Source organism: Giraffa tippelskirchi, chromosome 12 (assembly GCF_054371585.1).
Source record: "Giraffa tippelskirchi isolate mGirTip1 chromosome 12, T2T-mGirTip1v1.2.pri, whole genome shotgun sequence".
NCBI lineage: Eukaryota > Metazoa > Chordata > Mammalia > Artiodactyla > Giraffidae > Giraffa > Giraffa tippelskirchi.
This window is the reverse complement of record NC_137286.1, coordinates 123,090,175-123,110,986: the sequence shown is the minus strand read 5'-3', so window position 1 is coordinate 123,110,986 and position 20,812 is coordinate 123,090,175. Positions and strand designations below refer to the sequence as shown.

The 20,812-nt window shown below is 35.7% G+C and overlaps 1 long non-coding RNA gene across 1 annotated transcript in view; it reads right to left on the bottom strand.

The window, feature by feature from the left end:
• LOC145529453 (uncharacterized) overlaps positions 1–20,812 on the bottom strand; it is a 41,974-nt gene that overhangs the window by 2,074 nt on the left and 19,088 nt on the right. The gene's annotated exons all lie outside the window — the stretch shown is intronic.

Here is a 20,812-nt window from a genome sequence, read left to right as displayed (position 1 = left end):
TGTGTGTGTATATATGTGTGTGTGTGTGTATATATATATACACACACATATGTAGAGAGAGACACTACTGTGGATGGAAACCCAGGTAACAGTAATGACCAAGAAACTTGGCTTCTTTTGATATTTGACATAGGAAGAGTAGAGTGCTGACAGGTGGAATTACAGATTGATATGTGACTATGGCTGGAAGAGGGAAGTGGGTCTCCAGACAGGACCTGCTATATAGAGCTCTAAAGTTTGGTCTTCATATGTATAAGGCTGACAGAATAGGGAGATAGGTGCCTTCCATTATTACAAACAAATGTAGGTATCTGATGATATAACTCAAACTGTGTTTATATGATGGCATTAAATTTAATGATTTCCACAAAAAAAATATAGTAAAGGTCAAATGTGGCTAAATAGGTGAGATATTCAAAAATAGATTATTTGTATAGTTAAGTAATATCAAATTTCAGATGATTTATTAAAGACCTTAACATAAGACATTATACTGTAAAACTCTTAGAAGGGAACATAGGCAAAACATCCTCTGATGTAAATTGCATCAATAGTTTCTAAGATCACTCTCCCAAGGCAAAAGAAATGAAAACAAAAATAAACAAATGGGACTTAATCTAACTTAAAAGCTTTTGCAGAGCAAAGAAAACCATCAGCAAATGAAAAGGCAGCCTACAGACTGGAAGAAAATATTTGCAGATGAAGTGACTGACAAAGTATTAATTTTCAAAATATACAAACAATTCATACATGATTGATTTTCTTTCCTTTACTATTTTCTAGTAATTGGGTTAAAAGTTATCTTATATGTAAAAATGCTCAGCATCACTAATTATTAGAAGAACACAAATCAAAACCACAATGAGGTATCACCTCACACTGATCAGATGACTGCCATCAAAACGTCTTCAGATAATAAATGCTGGAGAGGATGGGGAGAAAAGTGAGCTCTCTTACACTGTTGGTGGAAATCTAAATTGGTGCAACCACTATGGAGAACATTATGGAGGTTCTTTAAAACAAAAACAAAAGAACACCTAAAGACAGAATCACCATTTGATCCAGCAATCCCACTCCTGGGTATACATGTGGAAAAGACAGAAACTCTAATTCAAAAAGGTATATGCACCCAATGCTCAAAGAAGTATTATTTGTAATAGTGAAGACATAGAAGCAATCTAAGTGTCCATCAACAGATCAATGTATAAAGAAGATGCAGTATATATACACAATGGAATATTATTCAGCCATAAAAAGAATGAAATATTGCCTTTGTAGCAATATGGATGGACCTAGAGAATATCATACTAAGTGAAGTAAATCAGACAGAGAAAGATATATACCATATGATATCACTTATATGTGGAATCTAAAAAATAATACAAATGAATCTGTTTACAAAACAGAAACAGACTCAGATATACAGAAAACAAACTTACAGTTACCAAAGGGCAAAGGGGGACCAAGATAAATTAGGGCTATAGGATTAACAGATGCACACTACTCTATATAAGATAGACAAGCAATAATGATTTCTTGTGTAGCATAAAGAACAGTATTCAATATCATATAACAGTCTATAATAGAAAGTAGTTAGAAAAAATATATGTATATATACAACTGAATCACTTTGCTGTACACCTGAAAGTAATACAATATTTTAAATCAACTATACTTTAATTAAAAAAGAAATTAAATTTCATGTCATTTAATCTGATTCTAATGAAATATTTGATAATGAGATTAATCATTTTTATTGCTGAAAGAAATTATTTTAGAACGAAGTGATTTGTGGTGGCTAAATTTAAACTAATGTGAATTGAAAACCACTTGGAATTTTTTTTTGTTTAAATGTTTCCACATTAAATTGTTTTTAATATCACTTAAATTTCCCTAAAACAATGATATTTAAAAATTATTGTGAATATAACCATTGATCAATGATGACTTTTGTTGTATAGTTTTCTCTTGGCTCATAGCCAATGTTATATTTAAGGCAGAATTAAAGGGAGTATCAGTAGGCAGTAACATTTCTTTCTAGGATGTATTGTCCAGCTTCATATAAAAAATTATAGTGCAGTAAGTGACTTTCCATACTTTTCCACCTGAATTTCTGAGAACTTCAAGAAAATTCACACAGCTCTCCAAATTGTTGTCAACATGGATGCATTTAAGCTTAAATTCGAATGGCATTCTGAAGAATATAGATATATGCCAGCCCTTCTGTCAGAAGAAAACTCTTATTCAGCTCATTCTCTGGCTTGAGTTTTCTGGCTTGTGCCCTCTGTGCCTGCGTGCATGCTAGGTCGCTTCAGTTGTGTCCAACTCTTTGTGAGAAGGCTCCTCTGTCCATGGGATTCTCCAGGGAAGAATGCTGGAGTGGGTTGCCATGTTCTCCTGCAGGGGACCTTCCTGACCCAGGGATCGAATCCCATCTCTTATGTCTCCTGAACTGGCAGGCAGGTTCTTTACCACTAGCGCCACCTGGGAAGCCCTGTGCCATCAGTGGCAGTCACCATTTTGCTGCACTCAAGAAGAAGGAAAGAGTCTTCCCATTGTGCTGAGCATATGTGAATAATTTCCCTATGTGCTCAAGGTGAGGGACAGCAAGAGGTTATATTCTAGACATTTCCCTGTAGTTAGTCTAATTGAATCTTTCCTCAGATATAGCACTACATTTAAGGATTAATAAAGTCATAATTTTACTCCATAAGAACAACTCAAATTCACTGCTGCTTTCAGTATAAACCAATGGTTTGATGGAGATTTCCCTGAAAACCTCCTTTTCATCTCCCTCCTTGTAACTTGGCAGCAGTCTGCTCCTTATTATACATTTCTCCCTAAGAAATGTTTAGTCATAGGAAAAATGCTCAACATTTTTTCCAAGGTAACAGAGAAAGCTGTTGGGAAACCTCACAATACTAAGTGGGCTAAAAGTTCATGAATGTCAGTTGACTTGTGAAAGATAACGCCTTGGGGTAAAATGCCTTAGTTTAGTGGACTTTGAGCCATGAGACAAGGTAGAATAGAAACCAGAAGCTAGCTTAAGCTGTTGCCTTGAGCACAATGGCTTGATGCACATAAACCTTAGAAACAATGCTCATTGCATGATTTTTTTAATCACAGATGCGGGTATCTATGAATCCTAAACACTTGGTTTCTGTATGACAGTAAAAACACAGAACTGTTCTGGAATCAATTAAGTAGAATTCACACCTTTTTTCTATCAGGTAATGTAGTACCCAGTGCCAATAGAGGCAGATGGAACATAGTTTCTGCTCAAAAATATGCAATCTGTTAAAAACTTTTTATAGTATGATAAAAAGTCCTCTGTTTCACTCTTAAAGCTAATTTAAAGCACCTTTCAAAATGCATAAAAGAGGAAAAACAACACAAAGGATACTAATTAGTAAAGAAATTTGAGCAAACAGAGTATCAGGATTAGAAAAGAAAGAGGTGGCCAACGTTGAATTTTAGCACACCAGATTTATCCTGTAAATTCCTGCCTCAAAACTGCAAGAACAGCGATGACTATTCCAAAAGTCAAGGCAAAGAGGGACATGTGTTCAGCTTTGGCACTCACAATGCACACACAGGCAGTACTCCCTGAAATTTGTTGTCAGGGTCCTCACAAAAAGAATACAACATAAGTTGGCAAATGCATGCTCCTTAGCAGACTAACCAGTGACCCAGCACACATGCCCTTCTCCTGTCAGGAGAGAATCAGGGGAGTGTGGGTCCCAAAGCTCTAGATGCATCAGCTGTAATACTCGGGTCATCCTGAGAAAACAGTCTCATTTTTGGTATTATGGGGGCTCAATCTCAGAGAAATGCCACCAAATTGTTGTTATTATTTTGATGTAAACTCCAAAGCTTGGTTCTTCAATAATTAATGTTTCTCCTGAATGTTGTGCCTAGTATTTTGTGGTCATATAGTGTCATTTTTCACAGTGAATGAACAAATGCTCTGTACTACTTCTTTCTTCCATTGCTAACTGTTGTGACCATTATAACAAAAGGAAATAAAATAATTAAAATAAAATATTAAGATATTAAACTAGGCAGTTAAATAATCAAATGAGGTAAATGTTTTGAAGATAATAAAGTGTTAAAAGAGATAAATAATGAAGTGGTGTATGCATGCTCAGTCACTTCAGTCCCTAGAATGTACTGACTCAAGATAAAGAGTCTCAAGGCAAAAACTCTTTTACTCTTGTCACTAAATTAGTCTCTTGAGTGCCTCATAGACCAAATAGAAGTAGGCAGTTGTTCAACCAAGGAGAGAAATTCCTCTACTATCTGAGTTGCTGGCAAATTATAACTTGCCATTCTTCAAGGAGCTATAGCTCCTTGAACTATAATTTTAAATTTTAAGGATAAAAACTAAAGAAAACAAAAGGGAATTACTCCTTTTCATCTTGAGATGTTTCCTTAATACAAATGATCATTTTTTTCTCATTTGTTGATATAATGTCTCCATAACTCTGATATTCTTGAGTTATGAACAAAGAAACAGATTGCTTAATTGATTTTTTCTAGAGCAGTATCAGGCATTAATTGAACTTTGGTTTGAATCTATTTGACTCTTTGAAGGAATTTTTCACCATTTTTGCTTTTTTAATTTTATGAAAAAGGTGATTAGACTGAATATTGAATCTCAAATGTTAAAATTATATGATAGACTTTAGAAAAATCACTGATTAAGGACATGTAAAAGTTGATAATACTTTTACAATAGGTAGCAAATTTAAGAAATCAGCAATTTATATTTTTTCACTTAAATAGTATTTATATATAATATATATAATTTAAGAAAAATAAGAGACATTTTATGAGTAGCAATTGTAATGGTCTCAGATACCTTTTCAATTCTTAATTTTAACAAATAATTATGCATGAATTAAATCTATTGTGATACAAATACATAATAAAGAAATAAACTAAACTATTTGCATGTTTATAAGACTAAGGGCAAATAAACAAGTTTGTATAAAATTTATGTTGGCATTGGAATGTGAAAACAGGCTAGGAATTTGGAGACCTTTTCCTGAGGTACTGGGTAGATTGTTTATCTTCCTTAACCACCCTACCTGTGACTAATAAGTTTACTGAATGATCTGTGTGCATGTTCTTGCCCTTGTTCAAACAAACAGGCTAGAGCTTGTGGTAACACGATGACCTTACAAGTACAAAATACACACTCCTCAGGCATATTTCAGACATTAGCTGTGATAAGCAGAGAGCTCAGCCTTATGCAATCTGTCAACAAACTAATAAATTACTTTGGTCAAGGAAGAAGGAACTTCCTCCCTGTGACCATCTGCATAGGGGAATAGTTTAGTAATTAGGATCCCAGGCAAACTGAAGATTTTGACAAGATAAGCAAAGGCTTAATACATAAAGTTAAGGCATAATCCTTTTAGGAACTGATTAACACAAACTTAACATTTTTGGCATTCTCTCCATAAATATTAAGAGATTACTAAGAAATATGATCAGGTGGCAGGAATGTCCATGTGGAGCCCTACCCTGAATTCAATATGAAGTCCCATTTCTACTGACGTCAAAAGTTCTACTTCTCTAAAGGAACCACACTCTGGTGATTTCTGGATTATTGAGTCAAACTCAAATTTACTTAACTCTCCTGCACAGGATTAGTTATTTAAGCACTTTAGTATATATTTTGGCTGTGGAACTGTTATCAGGAGGCCTGGATTCATGTCCTTGTTCTTATACTTAAGAGCTATTTGACTTAAGGTAACATCTCTTTCATCAATAGTACCCAACAACTGAAGAATTGATGTTTTTGAACTGTGGTGTTGGAGAAGACTCTTGAGAGTCCCTTGGACTGCAAGGAGATCCAACCAGTCCATCATAAAGGAGATCAGTCCTGAATATTCATTGGAAGGACTGATACTAAAGCTGAAGCTCCAATACTTTGGCCACCTGTTGCGAATAGCTGACTCATTGAAAAAGGCCCTGATTCTGGGAAGGATTGAAGCCAGAAGGAAAAGGGGACAACAGAGAAAAAGATGGTTGGATGGCATCAGTGACTGGATGAACATGAGTTTGAGCAAGCTCTGGGAGTTGGTGATGGGCACGGAAGCCTGGCGTGCTGCAGTAAATGGGGTTGCAAAGAGTCAGACACGACTGAGCGACTGAACTGAACTGACCCAATGACCTGTACCCAAGAACATACTCAGCAACCTGTTGGATGAGCTAACTAAAAAGGAAAACAGACAAAGACTTTCAAGTGATATGATACAAAACTTTCCACTCACCTACCCACTATAAAATGTTGACTAAAATTCACCACTTTGGGGACTCCCCTGGTAGTCCAGTGGCTAAGACTCTGTGTTCCCAAGGCAGGGGACTCAGGTTAGATCAAGGAACTAGATCGTGCATGCTGCAATTACGATCCAGTGCAAACAACCAAATAAATAAATAAGAATAAATATTAAAAAAGATTCATTAAAAACAAAAATAAAATAAAATTCATCATTTTGGCTAAAAATCTATATTGAAGTTTGAACCACAAGCTAATAGGAATAAGTTGTGAAAATCCCAGGAATACCATTCTTTCTCATGTGGTATGCCATAGTGCTGTTTATTCTTGGTTTACTTTTGTTTTTCTTATAGGGTTACCCATGTTTCACCAAGCTACAGAGGCTTCTTAAGAAACAGCAGGACTACTCACTATACCCCTGGGTCTACTACAATTTGTGTTGTAATTGTTTTATATATATATATCTTTTGGAGAATTTCTAAGAACTTGGAGCTCAACCTAAGTTTGCTAATGAGAGTTAACATGAAACTCATCAGTTGTTAGTATAAAAAATGTTGCTAGTTGATGGCAAGCTTTGCACATAATTGTTTTTTATAAACAAGCACAGCTTTAAACTTAACATTTGGAACATAGTTTCATTCATAATCTGAAAAGGAAAAGATTTATCAAGAAAATAAAATGATATCTTCTCTGAGTTATGAGATAAATATATTCCAAGTCATAAAGGTTATAATGGAGTGAGATTATACATACACATATCCAACAATGATTGAGCTGTTTTACAAAGTGAGTCAGTCCTAGTCCATTAATTATCCTTAGAGTGCAAAGGAGGAAATGAATATTCAGAGGAATGAAGGAAAGACTTTGGATAAAAATATCTGAAGACATACTTTATAGTTGAAAATTGAAGATCTAGGATAAGGCAGACTTCAGGAAGAATAATGTTTATCATTTAATTTAGATAAACAAAAATTCTGTTTTTGTGAAAGTATTTATCTTTCATTACAAATTGCCAAGAAGGTCAAATTCAGTTCAATGTGCCTGTCACATTTTAAGGCCAGTCATGTTTTAAACTATCCCTTTGAATGTTAGACTTTCTTCCCTAATTTTGTATATCTTTTAAGATTTGCCTTTCTTCCAGAGACTTTCTGCCAAATATGTTAGAAATATAAGCCTAAATAATAAGATATCCTATATGTGCTAAGACATCTGTGTTGGGTTTTTTTTTCTGGTTTCCTCTGGAATTTGAATTACACAATTTGTCCAATTCTCCTTCCTGTCATCTCAGGCTTATTCTCATTCTTGCCCTTGACAGAGAGAGCCCAGTGTGACCTAGGAAGAAACCACATCAACAACCTTAGCTCACTTTCCACGCTTCTTATTCTCTACTTGGCAGGTAGAGGTGATGGCCCTACTCTGGCTTCTATTGGTTGGTCTCATAATCGCTGCTGACAGTCACACTTCTAAGTCTCTGTAATGAACTAATGAGTCTCCTGGGATTCAGACTCCTGTAGTAATTTACTGCAGGGGTCGCCAACCTCTGGGATCTAATGTCTGATGATCTGAGGTGCAACAAGAATAGAAATAAAGTACACAATAATGTAATGTGCTTGAATCATCCTGAAACCACACCTCCTCCTACCCCCTGACCCTGATCTGTGGAAAACTCGTCTTCCAAAAAACCAGTCCCTGGTGCCAAAACAGTTGGGGTCTAAATGAACTGGACTCCAAAGTTGCTCCTGCCAGGTTTTCTCCTCTTACTCTCTACAAAGAACCAGTAGGACAGACATTCTGCTTGGTTCCCTATCCAATCTAGCTTCCATGTCTAACACTCCAGCCTTGCTGAGGAAATGGATACTAAGCACCAGCCAGTGGCAGAAATGGTCTACCTTGCTCTTGTGCTAGAGTATTGCTGAAATAACTGCTAAATAATCACCACCACTCCTAGGGGATGTAGTAGCTTATCCTCATAAACTGGAAACCTGAATTTTTAGTGAATTTGGCATTTGCTACATTTCTAAGACCATGTTTTTGTTTTGGTCAATTTCTTCAGCCTTATCCCTAAATTGTAATTAGTCTATTCTGTATTTTCTGTCCTGAATTGATCATGCATGTTATTCCATCTACTCTGTCTGCTTTATGTTAGGCATTGTGCCATAGTTCTCATGTATGATTTTGGTTTTATTCATCTCAGTTCACAAATGGGGACACTGAAGCCCAATGCAGTTAAGTAGATTTCCTAAATCCTCAAACTAGAAGTGAGTAGACGTTATTGAGAGCCATATCTGTCCCACTTGAAATTCTGTTCTCTCTCAAACAGAGCATGCTGTGAGACAACTCAGCATACTATGATAAGTACTAAAATTGAAGTGAGACCAAAAACGTAACGTAAGGACAGAGGAAGTGAGTAAATTTCTTTCTCTTAAACACATTTTTGCTATATGTCATCTAAGTGTCAAGCACTGCATGACGGCCTGGAAGCATAATAATGATCAAGATAGAATTCGCTCACACCTCTCTGGATAGAGACATTCCTACTAGTCCCCCTCAAGTATTCCTCAAGTTCTGTCTCATTGCTGAAACATTCTGGAGACTAATGCTCCTTTTTCTAGGGACACACTAGCCCTTTAGTGCCATCTGTGTTTCTACCTATCTTTTTCAACAAATTTTATATCTTTCTAAGTTTGCAGTAGAGACATAAGCCAGTAAAGCCCAGAATTTGTCACCTAAACTGTCTCTCTAGCTGTCCTTTGCTCTGTGCTAAGGAAGATCTAGGGTCAAATGTGTCTCCATTTAAAATATGTTTTCTCTCTAATTGTAGATAGTCCATTGTTATTTCCCAAAAGTATTTAAATTTAGGTGAACTCAAGATTTGACAAAATTCCCAAATACTTCTTCAAATATTCTGATCTCATTCTAAACTCCAATAGATTTCCGGGCCAGTTCCTAATATCCTCAAGTTTTCAAATAATAACTAAATGTAATAATCCCTTGGACAGCAAGGAGATCAAATCAGTCAATCCTAAAGGAAATCAACCCTGAATATTCATAGGAAGGACTGAGGCTGAAGCTGAATCTCCAATACTTTGGCCACCTGATGGGAAGAGCTGACTCATTGGAAAAGACCCTGATCCTGAGAAAGATTGAGGGCAGGAGGAGAAGGGGGCAACAGAGGATGAGATGATTAGATAGCATCACCGACTCAATGGACATGAATTTGAGAAAACTCTGGAAAATCGTGAAGCTCAGGGAAGCCTGGCATGCTACAATCCATGGGGTTGCAAAGAATAGGACACAATTGAGCCACTGAACAACAAAAGTAATGACCCAGGTGTCTGATTGCATGCAAAAATTTATGATTGATTTGTGATTCTGTTATTTACAGCCTTTTATCAATTTGTTATCCTGCTTCTTGCTGGACATTATCATTCAGTGGCTTTGACCCAAAACTGGAATTAAATCAATGTAGTTCTTGTATGTAACCTCAAGAGAACTCTTTCTCGCACAGAAACTTTGGAATTTGGGCCCAAGTGAGTAAGTAAGTGTTAGTCGTTCAGTCGTGCCTGACTCTTGGCAACCCTATGGACTGCAGCTCACCAGACTCCTCTGTCCATGAGATTTTCCAGGCAAGGATACTGAAATGGGTTGCCATTTCCTTCTCCAGGGGATCTTCCCAACCCAGGGATCGAACCCAGGTCTCCTGCACTGCAGGCAGATTCTTTACTGACTGAGCTACAAGAGAAGCCCAAACTACAGGCAGTTTGCATTTTTTTTAAAAAAAGTCTTCATTGTGTTTTTCTAACTCTCAAAAAGACAACTCATCAAACGATAAGGGTTTATTATATGTTACAAACTTTAGTTGTAAAATATCATTTTACTAAAATACTTCTTGATCTATACATACCATACAATACTGCAAAGAGCAATTTTTTACTTAACTCATGAAACATCAACAGTATTGAAAAAAACTAAGATACATGCTTCTGCATATTCTTAAAATTCATTTTCTTTTAACAGCTGAGGTCAAATTCCAAGCATTAATTTTATATATTTTTCCCTGTAGAGTAGAGATTTAAATCACTGGTTGACTTTATTTGCTCTTTATCATTACATATTCTTAACAAAGGCACCTTGCTCACAAGCACACAGATTTAATCATTTTAACTTGCAACATAAATTGATATCTAGGACATGTCAACTGAAACTCTAGTTATTTCCGAAACCTGCAGGTGCTATGAAACAGAGCCAACTGGAATTCATCTTCCAAATGACACTGAGTGTGACAAAATTTTGCAAGGATTATTTCCAAAGATGTTTAAAAAATTAGAATATGGCAAAGGATACATTTACCCAGTACAGCTGAAGTTTAAATATCATGAACTTATTTTTAACCCTAAACAACATAAAATTTTCCAAAACCATTTGTACTCATCTATATTGTTCCCGATAATTATCTTGGCAGGAAGAAAATTTGGAAAGAAAATATTTGAAATCTGGAATTAATCAGGCAGCTTACCAATCTAAATTCTGACCGTCTAGATAAAGATTTTCAAGTAAAGTTATTCATTCTAATTGGTCAAATTCCAGGCAATTCAAACTGTCCAGTAAGATGTTATCTTCTTTTTAGCCTTACACAAAACATAAAGTGTAAATATTTTATCTCAGTTCCAATATTGCCTTCACATGTACCAAATGCCTAATTGAGGATAAATGTGAACAAAACTATGTGAAATGTTCAAAACCCCAGTATACTCTGTTCTTTGCCAATCATGAAAAATTACTGCACAGTTTATAATTTACTCTGTGTCTGAAACACAAACATTTATACATAGTTTCTTTGCCAAATAGGGCTTGCCTGTAAAGATTTTTTACTGGGATAACTTTATTTGGAAAAGATATGATGATAAGAGTCTGCTTTATTTTAGTACTTCCTAATCTGTGCTTAGTTTTTATTCAGTTATTAAAGGTTTACATAAAAGACAGGAAGACATTGTAAAAGTTTAAATTTATAAGTTACAAATAAATCTAAATCTGAATTTAAAATTAATGTAACTGTGGTAACAAATTTTCATGAGAGATTTTAACTTTAAACTCTATAGGATCAAATTCAGAATGTTAAACTTATTTCATGCAGTGTAACTCTATTTTCTTTAATACAGAGTTCAAAATATTTCAGTGTATTTATACTAACAAATTTGAAACCGTAGCTAATGAACAATCAGGTTGTAAGCTAGAGACAGAAGTCATACTAGTGATTTATTTTTGCTTACTTTTAAACATTTTTGCTGTTGTTCAGTCACTAAGTCATGTCTGATTCCTTATGACCCCATGGACTACAGCACACCAGGCCACTCTGTCCTCCACTATCTCCCAAAGTTTGCTCAAATTCACGTCCATTGAGTCGGTGATGCTATCTAATCATCTCATGCTCTGCCTCCCTCTTCTCCTTTTGCCTTCAATCTTTCACAGCCTCAGGTTCTTTTCCAATGAGGCAGCTCTTTGCATCAGTGGCCAAGGTATTGGAGCTTCAGTTTCAGCTGCAGTCCGTCCAATGAATATTCAGGACTGATTTCCATTAGGATTGACTGATTTGATGTTCATGCAGTCCAAGGGACTCTCAAGACTCTTCTCCAGCACCACAGTTCAAAAGCATCAGTTCTTCGGCATTCAACCTTCTTATGGTCCAACTCTCACATCAATACATGACTGCTGGAAAAGCCATAGCTGTGACTATATGGGCCTTTGTCAACAAAGTGATATCCTTGCTTTTTAATACACTGTCTAGGTTCGTCATAACTTTTCTTCCAAGGGGCAAGCATCTTTTAATTTCATGGCTGCAGTCACTGTTTGCAGTGATTTTGGAGCCCAAGAAAATAGTCTGTCACTGTTTCCCCTTCTGTTTGCCATGAAGTGATGGGACTGGATGCATGATCATAGTTGTTTTTTCTCTTTTCTTTTCTTTTTTTTTAATGTTGAGTTTCAAGGTGTGCTGCCGTCCATGGGGTCGCAAAAAGTCGGGCACTCTGACTGAGCGACTGAACCAAACTGAACTGAACTCAAGCCATATTATTTCACTTTTAATGAATAAGTATCCTGTTTTTCATAATAATTTCCCCAACTAATTCTAGCACACTGATGATATTGCATGTGCATGACCCCTGTGTCCGGCTCTTGCTGAACCAATAAACTGTAGCCCTCCAGGCTCCACTGTCCATGGGATTTCCCAGGCAAGAATACTGGAGTGGATTGCCATTTCCTACTCCAAGGGATCTTCCCAACCCAGGGATTTTTAACCTGCCTCTCTGAGTCTCCTGCATTGGCAGGTGGATTCTTTACCACTGGGCTACTTGGGATGCTTGACAAGAAAGGATAATTACAATGTATCCACAAAATGGTGACTTTCAAGTTCTATGAATTTTTCTCTATTTATATGTTCAAATTCACAGCTAAAAGGAAAAGTTGTCCTATATGTAATATCTATCCATCCATCTGTTTATTTATATATTTATATCAATGTAAATACATGAGTATTCATTTTAGTTTGTTCACTGTAGTTTATATATTACTAGCTTTATTATTTTGTGGTTTTAAAATGTCCCAGATTTTGTCACTGATTGCTTTTTAAAGTTAGCCCCTCAGTTCTTTTGACATGGAACTTTCCTTTTTAAATAGTTCATTACTTTAAACCACCAGTGATTGATGTTCCAAGTTCCTCTTGTACTTTTTCTGCTTAGACCTAGAAGCATCTATTTCCTTTTATTAGAAAACAGCAAATCTAAATACCAAATTTGCTTATTGCTGACTGGGTATGATTACTTTTAGAATAACATGAACTAGAAAATAAATATATGTATGTACATATTCACACATATTTATATCAACATGTCTGTACATATTTTTTTTTAAAAAACGTAGCTTCATGTTAGTATAACTGAAACTGGCACAACACCACAAGTTTTATACTAGTCTTATCTCTTTATTTTTTTTTGAAAATATATTTATTTTAGTTGATTAATGATTGCTTTACAATATTGGTTTGATTTCTACCATACAGCAACATGAATTGGCCATAGATATATATGTGTCCCCCTCCCTCTTGAACCTTCCTCTCATATCCCACTCCATCCCACCCCTCTAGGTTGTTACAGAGCCCTGGTGTGAGTTCCCTGAATCATACTGCAAATTTCCATTGACTATCTATTTTACATATGTTATTGTACATGCTTCCTTGCTACTCTCTGCATTCATCTCACCCTCTCCTTACTCTCTGCAGTCCATGTTCATAAGTCTGTTCTGTATGTCTGCATCTCCACTGTTGCCCTGCACATAGGTTCATCAGTACCATCTTTCTAGATTTTATATATATGCATTAATACTCGATATTTATGTTTCTCTTTCTGACTTACTTCATTTTGTATAACGTGAAGTAAGTCTTATCCACCTCATTAGAACTGACTCAAATGGATTCCTTTTTATGGCTGAGTAGTATTCCATTTTATATATGTAACACAGCTTATTTATCCATTTATCTGTTAATGGACATCTAGATTGCTTTCAGGTCCTGTTGTTAGTTACTTAGTCATGTCTGACTCTTTGCTACCCCATGAGCTGTAGCCCACCAGGCTCCTATGTCCACGGAATTTTCCAGGCAAGAATACTGGGGTGGTTTGCCATTTCCTTCTCCATTTCATGTTCTAGCTGTTGTAAATAGTGCTACAGTGAACATTGGGGTACATGTGTCTTTTTCAGGTTTTGTTTCCTCAGGGATATGCCTAGAAGCGGTATTGATGGGTTATGTTGTGGTTTTATTCCTAGTTTTTTAAGGAATATCCATACTGTTTTCCATAGTGGCGGTATCAGTTTACATTCCCACCAGCAGTGCAAGAGGATTCCCTTTTTTCCTTATTTTTAATGCCTGTCCCTGACAATGAGAAACCAGGCTTTATCTACAATATAAAGTTTGAGTGGCAGAAACATGGCTTCCTTTAACATCCCATTTATAATTATCTTAAATATTTCCTCTATATACACTTAGAACTGTATCAAATAGTGTCATAGTTTTTACTTCAACAATAAAACATAATTTATGAAAGTCAGCATAAGTAAAGTGTATTTAGACTTGTTTCACTCATTTCATTATTCTTTCTTTCCTCTGAATGTTCCAGACTCTATCTTCATCATGTCCTTTATCTGTTATCTACTCAGATAACTTTCTTTAATCCTATTTTAGATCTGCTAATTTTTTCCCCAGTTTTCTTCATCTAAGTCTGCCTTGATTTTTTCCTTGGTTCCTAAAGACTGTTTCCCCAGGATAGGATTTGAAGTTAAGACTTCTTTTCCTTCAGCACTTGAAAAACATTGAACCTCTTCTGGCTTCCTTCTGATAAGACCAGTTATTCAAATTGATTTCCCACTATTTTTCTCTCTCATTACTTTCAAGATTTTTTTCCCCTTTATTTTCACATTTCAGCAGCTTGATTGTGATGTTTCTTGATGTGAGTTTATTTGAGCTTATCCTGTTCGGGATTATCTTGGCTTTTAAAATATATTCATTCATGTCTCTTGGAAAATTTGGTAACTATTCTACCATTGTTGCTTTGAATACTAGAACCCCAAGAAGAAAGAACAGATCCCAAAGGTTCCCAAAAAGGAGAAAAGCAAAAAGTAAGCACAGAAAACATTAGACTGAGCATGGTGTTAAATGTCTCAGTAATAATACTAGACAGCAAACAAAAATGAAGCATTGTGAACATTCTGAGAAAGAACAATCTCTGAGCTTGGCTTCCATACTCCATCAGGCTATTAATTAATTATAAGTATAAATCAAGTTCAGACATGTTAGCTTAACAAAAAATCATCTCCCTTGTACTCTTTTAAAGATAGCCAATAGAAGCTATGTTGTCAAGGGAAGCATGTCAAGCAACTCAGGGCCTTCAGGAAATAGATGGACTATGAAATAAATACTGATTTATGGTAAAGAAAGCTTCCAGATGAAAGCTGTGAATCAATACTCAGAGAGAGACCAGTTTCAATCAGAATAGTCTACTAGAGAACTCAGCAAAGATCTCTCAGGGAAAACTAGGACTGCATAATTGCTTGATATAGACCTAAATTTTACACATGTGATGAAGAGTGTGTTGAAAGGTTAGTGATAGGTACAGGGAAAATCAAGCAGAAAAAAAAAGACAAAACAGAATTGTTGACTCCAGAGAAAATAAAAATTTGGGTGCAAGTCAGGAAAACATAAGACTCAATTTTAAACAAGATAACCATAGTTCTTAACTTTTAACAAATAAATACTAATTAAAATTATTGCTTAACAATATGGAGAGTTGGTACTGAATTATGTGTTGTGGAGAAATAAGGTATAAATGAACTAAATATATAACTTTCATAATAGATATTCAACAGATCGTGTATAAAGTGAACCCTCAAAATATATCAGTTTAATATATCATTTAGATATATAGAGGTAAATCCTAAAAGAAATAACTAAAATTACATAATGGACTTCAGCTTAAATAAAGATAAGAAGGGGCAAAGCAAAAGACTGCTTTTGTTCATTCTAAGATTTATTGAATTAAGTAAATATTAAAACTGGGCACATATTAATTAGGTAAAAATTAAATTTCAATTTCAAAATAATATACAAAGAAAATACACATACTTCCATAGAAAAATGGGTAAAGAAATTTAAAGACAAAAAAGACAAATGGCAAATATGCATTTGAAAAAGTATAAGCTTTATTAATAAAGTATAGACTTTATTAATGACTAACAAAAAAGTATAAACGTTGTTAAATTCTAAAACAGCAAAAATAATTTTATTGACAAGCTATGAATTTATTTCTTCACTTTTTCCAATAATTCCCTGTTTTTTCTATTACTAATTTTTGCATTTGGAGGGTTGACATCTTCACCTAACTGATGGTCTGGTTACCATGGTATTTCTCAGAAGTTTGAATTGCCATTGCAGAGTTCTGACACTGTAGACTTACTCATTCCCGTTAGAGTCAACCTAAAATGCAGGTTTACATCCCATTGTGAAAGATAAAATGAGATGATGTGAAGGTGTACCTGCATGTCTGTTTGTACAACTCTAAATGCAAAATTGTGGTTTTAGCAGACATTGGATTGGACAGAGAGAAAGGGTAACTATCAGGGAATAGCTAAAGTTCTCTTCTTTCCAGTGTTTTTTCAGAAAACATGTGCAAGACACATATAAATTCATTTCTAAATAACGTATAACATATATAATAATATAAACAGAATATTATAGATGTGTGTGTGTGTGTGTATCAGCTTTTCTCTAATTCTACAGATATAGAATAAAGATTTCAATGTTTGGCATATAATTTATACCAATTTGGCATATAATTTATACCAAGTAAAATGACTATTTTACTTTAACAATGCTACTCCTGAAACTAATGCTGTTCCCAATTTTCCTTTCTCCCCTCCTTCCTTCCCTCAACCTCCTCCTCTCCCACTCAGTCTTCTCTCCTTTTCACTCCTGTCTCCTTTATTTCCTTTCATTTCCCTTTATTTCCTCTCATTTCCCTTTATTTTCTCCTTTCTCATGTTTCCCCCTTTCCTCCTTCCCTGGATACTTCTTCCAGATACATTTCCCATCCCTTTGCACACAGCCTTCACTTAACCTTGCCCTTTTAGCTGAAGGAAAGAATATCATCAACTTCCTCTTCACAAATGTTTTAGAGATTAAAAATTGTGTCAAACAGATTCCACATGACACACACTTAATTCACTCCCAGATGTATTAACTGCTGAGCAGCTTTATCTGAATAATGACTTATGTAATGACTGAACCCTTCTCAAGTTAAATGTGTATTACATTGACCTCTTTTCTACAGACCGAAAAAAAAAAAAAAAGTCATTATTTACCTAGCCATCAGTGGGGAATGCTGATAGAAATACCACAAATTGTTTGACTAAGGCTGTAATAATAGTCCATGTTAGTCCAGATGTAGCGGGTGCATGGGAATAATGAGAATCTGTGTCTAGATGGGACATTTTTGGAGGTCCAGCAGTTAAGACTTGGCCTTCCAATGCAGGGGATGAAGTGTTCAACCCCTGATCAGGGAGCTAAGATCCAACATGCCTTGTGGCCAAAATGCCAAAACGTAAAACAGAAACAACACTGTAATAAATTCAGTAACACTTTTAAAATGGTCCATATCAAAAAAAAAAAAAAAAAAAGGAAAAAAAGAGAGAGAGAATCTATGACTAGAGAAAGAACCCAGATGACAAAAAGTCTAGCTTGAGAAGAGCAAGGAAAAAGTTATACCCAAAGGAAAGCTATCTGATGTGACAAACTCAGTAAAAGTTTACCGAGGCCAAGTTCACTCTGTTCACCACGTGACAAGCCAATGAATCTGAGAGACAAGCAGTTGAAGCAAGGAAGATGCTTTATTCAGGGACTCTGCTGACGGAGAAGATGGCAGGCTAGCACCTCAAAATAACCATCTTATCTGGGTCTGGATGCCAGGTTCTTTAATAGATTAGAGATGGAGGGAGTCCAGGAAGCAAAGGAAAAAGTCCATTAATCTTGCAAACATCTCCTCGGAATGGCAAGCCTCAGGCAGGGGATATGTTAATTTCTTTTTTCCTGCAGTGTATGGGTGGGCAGGGTTTTGAACAAAGGCACTTTAGTTTAACAGTCAGCCATTTTGTATGACAATGGTAACAAAAGTAACAAAGCTTTTGTTTTTATAAAAATAACAAAAGCAATTAGAATAATAAAACAAGTCAAAGAAACAGTTCCAAGGTGGAGTCAGAACTGGATCCTTCTCTGAAACAAATATACAAATCAAAAAGGTAGAGAAAACATTTGATCATCAAGAGCTCAGGAGAAACAATTTCAGAAAGTGTTCTAGGCTGGAAATAGAAGAAACTGTGTCACAGGGTCTAAGTTCTGGAACCTAAGTAATCAGAGCAGCTTTGAGTTCAAGGTTGGATGGTGGTAGAGTGGACAATTTTAACACTTCCAAGTTTTGAGGTGGGCCTGAAACCCACACTGACTAGCATTGCCCATTTAGATATCTAGAAGTTGAAAAAATGCAATTTAGACAGCCTGGGTGTGAATCTGCTTGAAATCCAATACATTGGGAATCGCGTGTATTCTAGGTTGGTATGAATTGAATTCTCCACTGAGGAGACAGGAATAGCATCCTTGTACAGCATACATCAAATGAACTGTAGAGTCTGTTTTGTATCCTTGATGTTTGATGGAAGATAATGTCCTTCACATATATACACTAATATGAATAAAATAGATAACTAAGGAGAACCTGCTGTATAGCACAAGGAACTCTACTTAATGCTCCATAGACACCAAAATAAGATCTCGTGGAGGAGGGCATGGCAACCCACTCCAGTATTCTTGCCTGGAGAATCCAATGAACAGAGGAGCCTGGCAGGCTGCAGTCCATAGGGCCGCACAGAGTCGGACACAGCTGAAGAAACATAGCTCGCACACAGAGGCACCCAAATGGGAAGGAAATCCAAAAAAGAGGGGATATATGTATGCATAGAGCTGATTTACTTTGTTGTAAAGCAGAAACTAACACAACACTGTAAGGCAGCTATACCCCAATAATTTAAAAAAATAATAATGTCTCACAATGCTAATTTGTCTTTGTCAGTTAGTTCAGTCAGCTCATTCATGTCCGACTCTTTGCGACCCCATGGACTGCAGCACGCCAGGCTTCCCTGTCCATCACCAACTTTTGGAGTTTACTCAAATTCATGTCCATTGCGTCAGTGATGCCATCCAACCATCTTATCCTCTGTCGTCCCCTTCTCCTCCTCCCCTCAATCTTTCCCATCATCAGGGTCTTTTCAAATGTGTCAGATCTTCGCATCAAGTGGCCAAAGTATTGGAATTTTAGCTTCAGCTTTGGCCCTTCCAATGAATATTCAGGACTGATTTCCTTTAGGACTGACTGGTTGGATCTCCCTGCAGTCCAAAGGACTCTCAAGAGTCTTCTCCAACACCACAGTTCAAAAGCATCAGTTCTTTGATGCTCAGCTTTCTTTTGTCTTTGAGTATGGTGTAATTGAAAAAAAAAAGCCTGCAGCTTTATCCCTCTCATGGTGACATATGAATGAGAGCCATGAACCCCCAAGGACATTTCTGTTCCAGGCTAGTTCTAGGGCTAATGCTTCCTAAAAATAAACCTTACTCTTTAAAAATGCAACTTTAAGGCAAAAAAAAAAAAAAAAAAGAAGTAACATTTTTATAAAATTCTGAAACATCAAATTAGAAATATTGGTCAATAGCCGACTAAGAATAGGGAATTTATGGCCTGAAGGTGTATTTAAGAAGACTGTTTTCTATGTAGGTAATACGATTGATAGGAGTATTTGCCGAAATAATGGGCACTTGAAGGGTCCATGCATGAGTCAATAAGATGGCTTAATGTGTTCTCTTAATGGACCATTTGCTTTCTATTTTGACGGTTATCAAGGCTGCATTATTTATTTAGTTACATATTGGATTTAGAAAGTAAGCTTTCAAAGCCTGCCCTGTGCATGCCGTTTATTGAGTACCTGCTCTTCTAAACTCTTAAACATAATGTGCTCATGACATGGCCCTTCCCTTCTAATAGCATGATTATATACTGTTTTTAATATACTTATTATTTTTCTATTTGATAGTATAATTCTTTAATAGCCATATGGGAACCTCCATGCAGCTAGTTAAATCTGGAAAAACTCTTAAAGGGAGCAATGTGGGTGAGCTTTTTCTCCCTTGAGCCACAGGAGGTTGTAAAGTTCTTTTCTTTCTGTTAAAACTCATTTCCCTTCCTGGTTCCCACTTTGTCTAACATTTTATTGTAATGTCCCTGGAATCTATTTTGTAGATTTTTTTTTTTTTTTTGGCTATAACTGTGCATTGCAGTTTCCATTAATATTGTTTTCTCTTAATGAATTCTATGCCTTTTGGAAAATGATTATACTTGATTGTTTATAATTGTGCCTCATTTTGTATTTTATACCTTAATAGAAAATTATGAAAATATAAAAGGTCAAGACATCACAGTCTTGGGACGAAATGATGGTCACATTTTTAGTTTTATAAAACTGTGACTTTATAGATTTTTCAGCTTTCTTCTATAATATTATTGGGAAGCTATTCTAAGAGCCTCCATTTCCCACCCAGTTCCTGCTCTTAACCGATACCAACCTTATGCTTCAGTGGGATTTTGTTGTTATTCTGTGTACAGCATATTTCCTCTAGCTCTTTTCCCTGCCCCCTGCCTTCCTGCCTTCATTCAAACAATTATTAAATACTTTGTCCACTTTGCTAAAGTGCAAATGCTGTGCAAGGCAATAACAATAGGTGCTTCAATAAGTACTTTAAAGGGGCATAGAATCTTGGAGACAAAAAGACAAAATTATCCTAAATCAATTGATTAAATAAGAAGTTGTATATAATAAACTTCTTCTGTGATAATATCTAATACCTGCTTTATATTAACCACTTTCTACACATCATCTTATTTA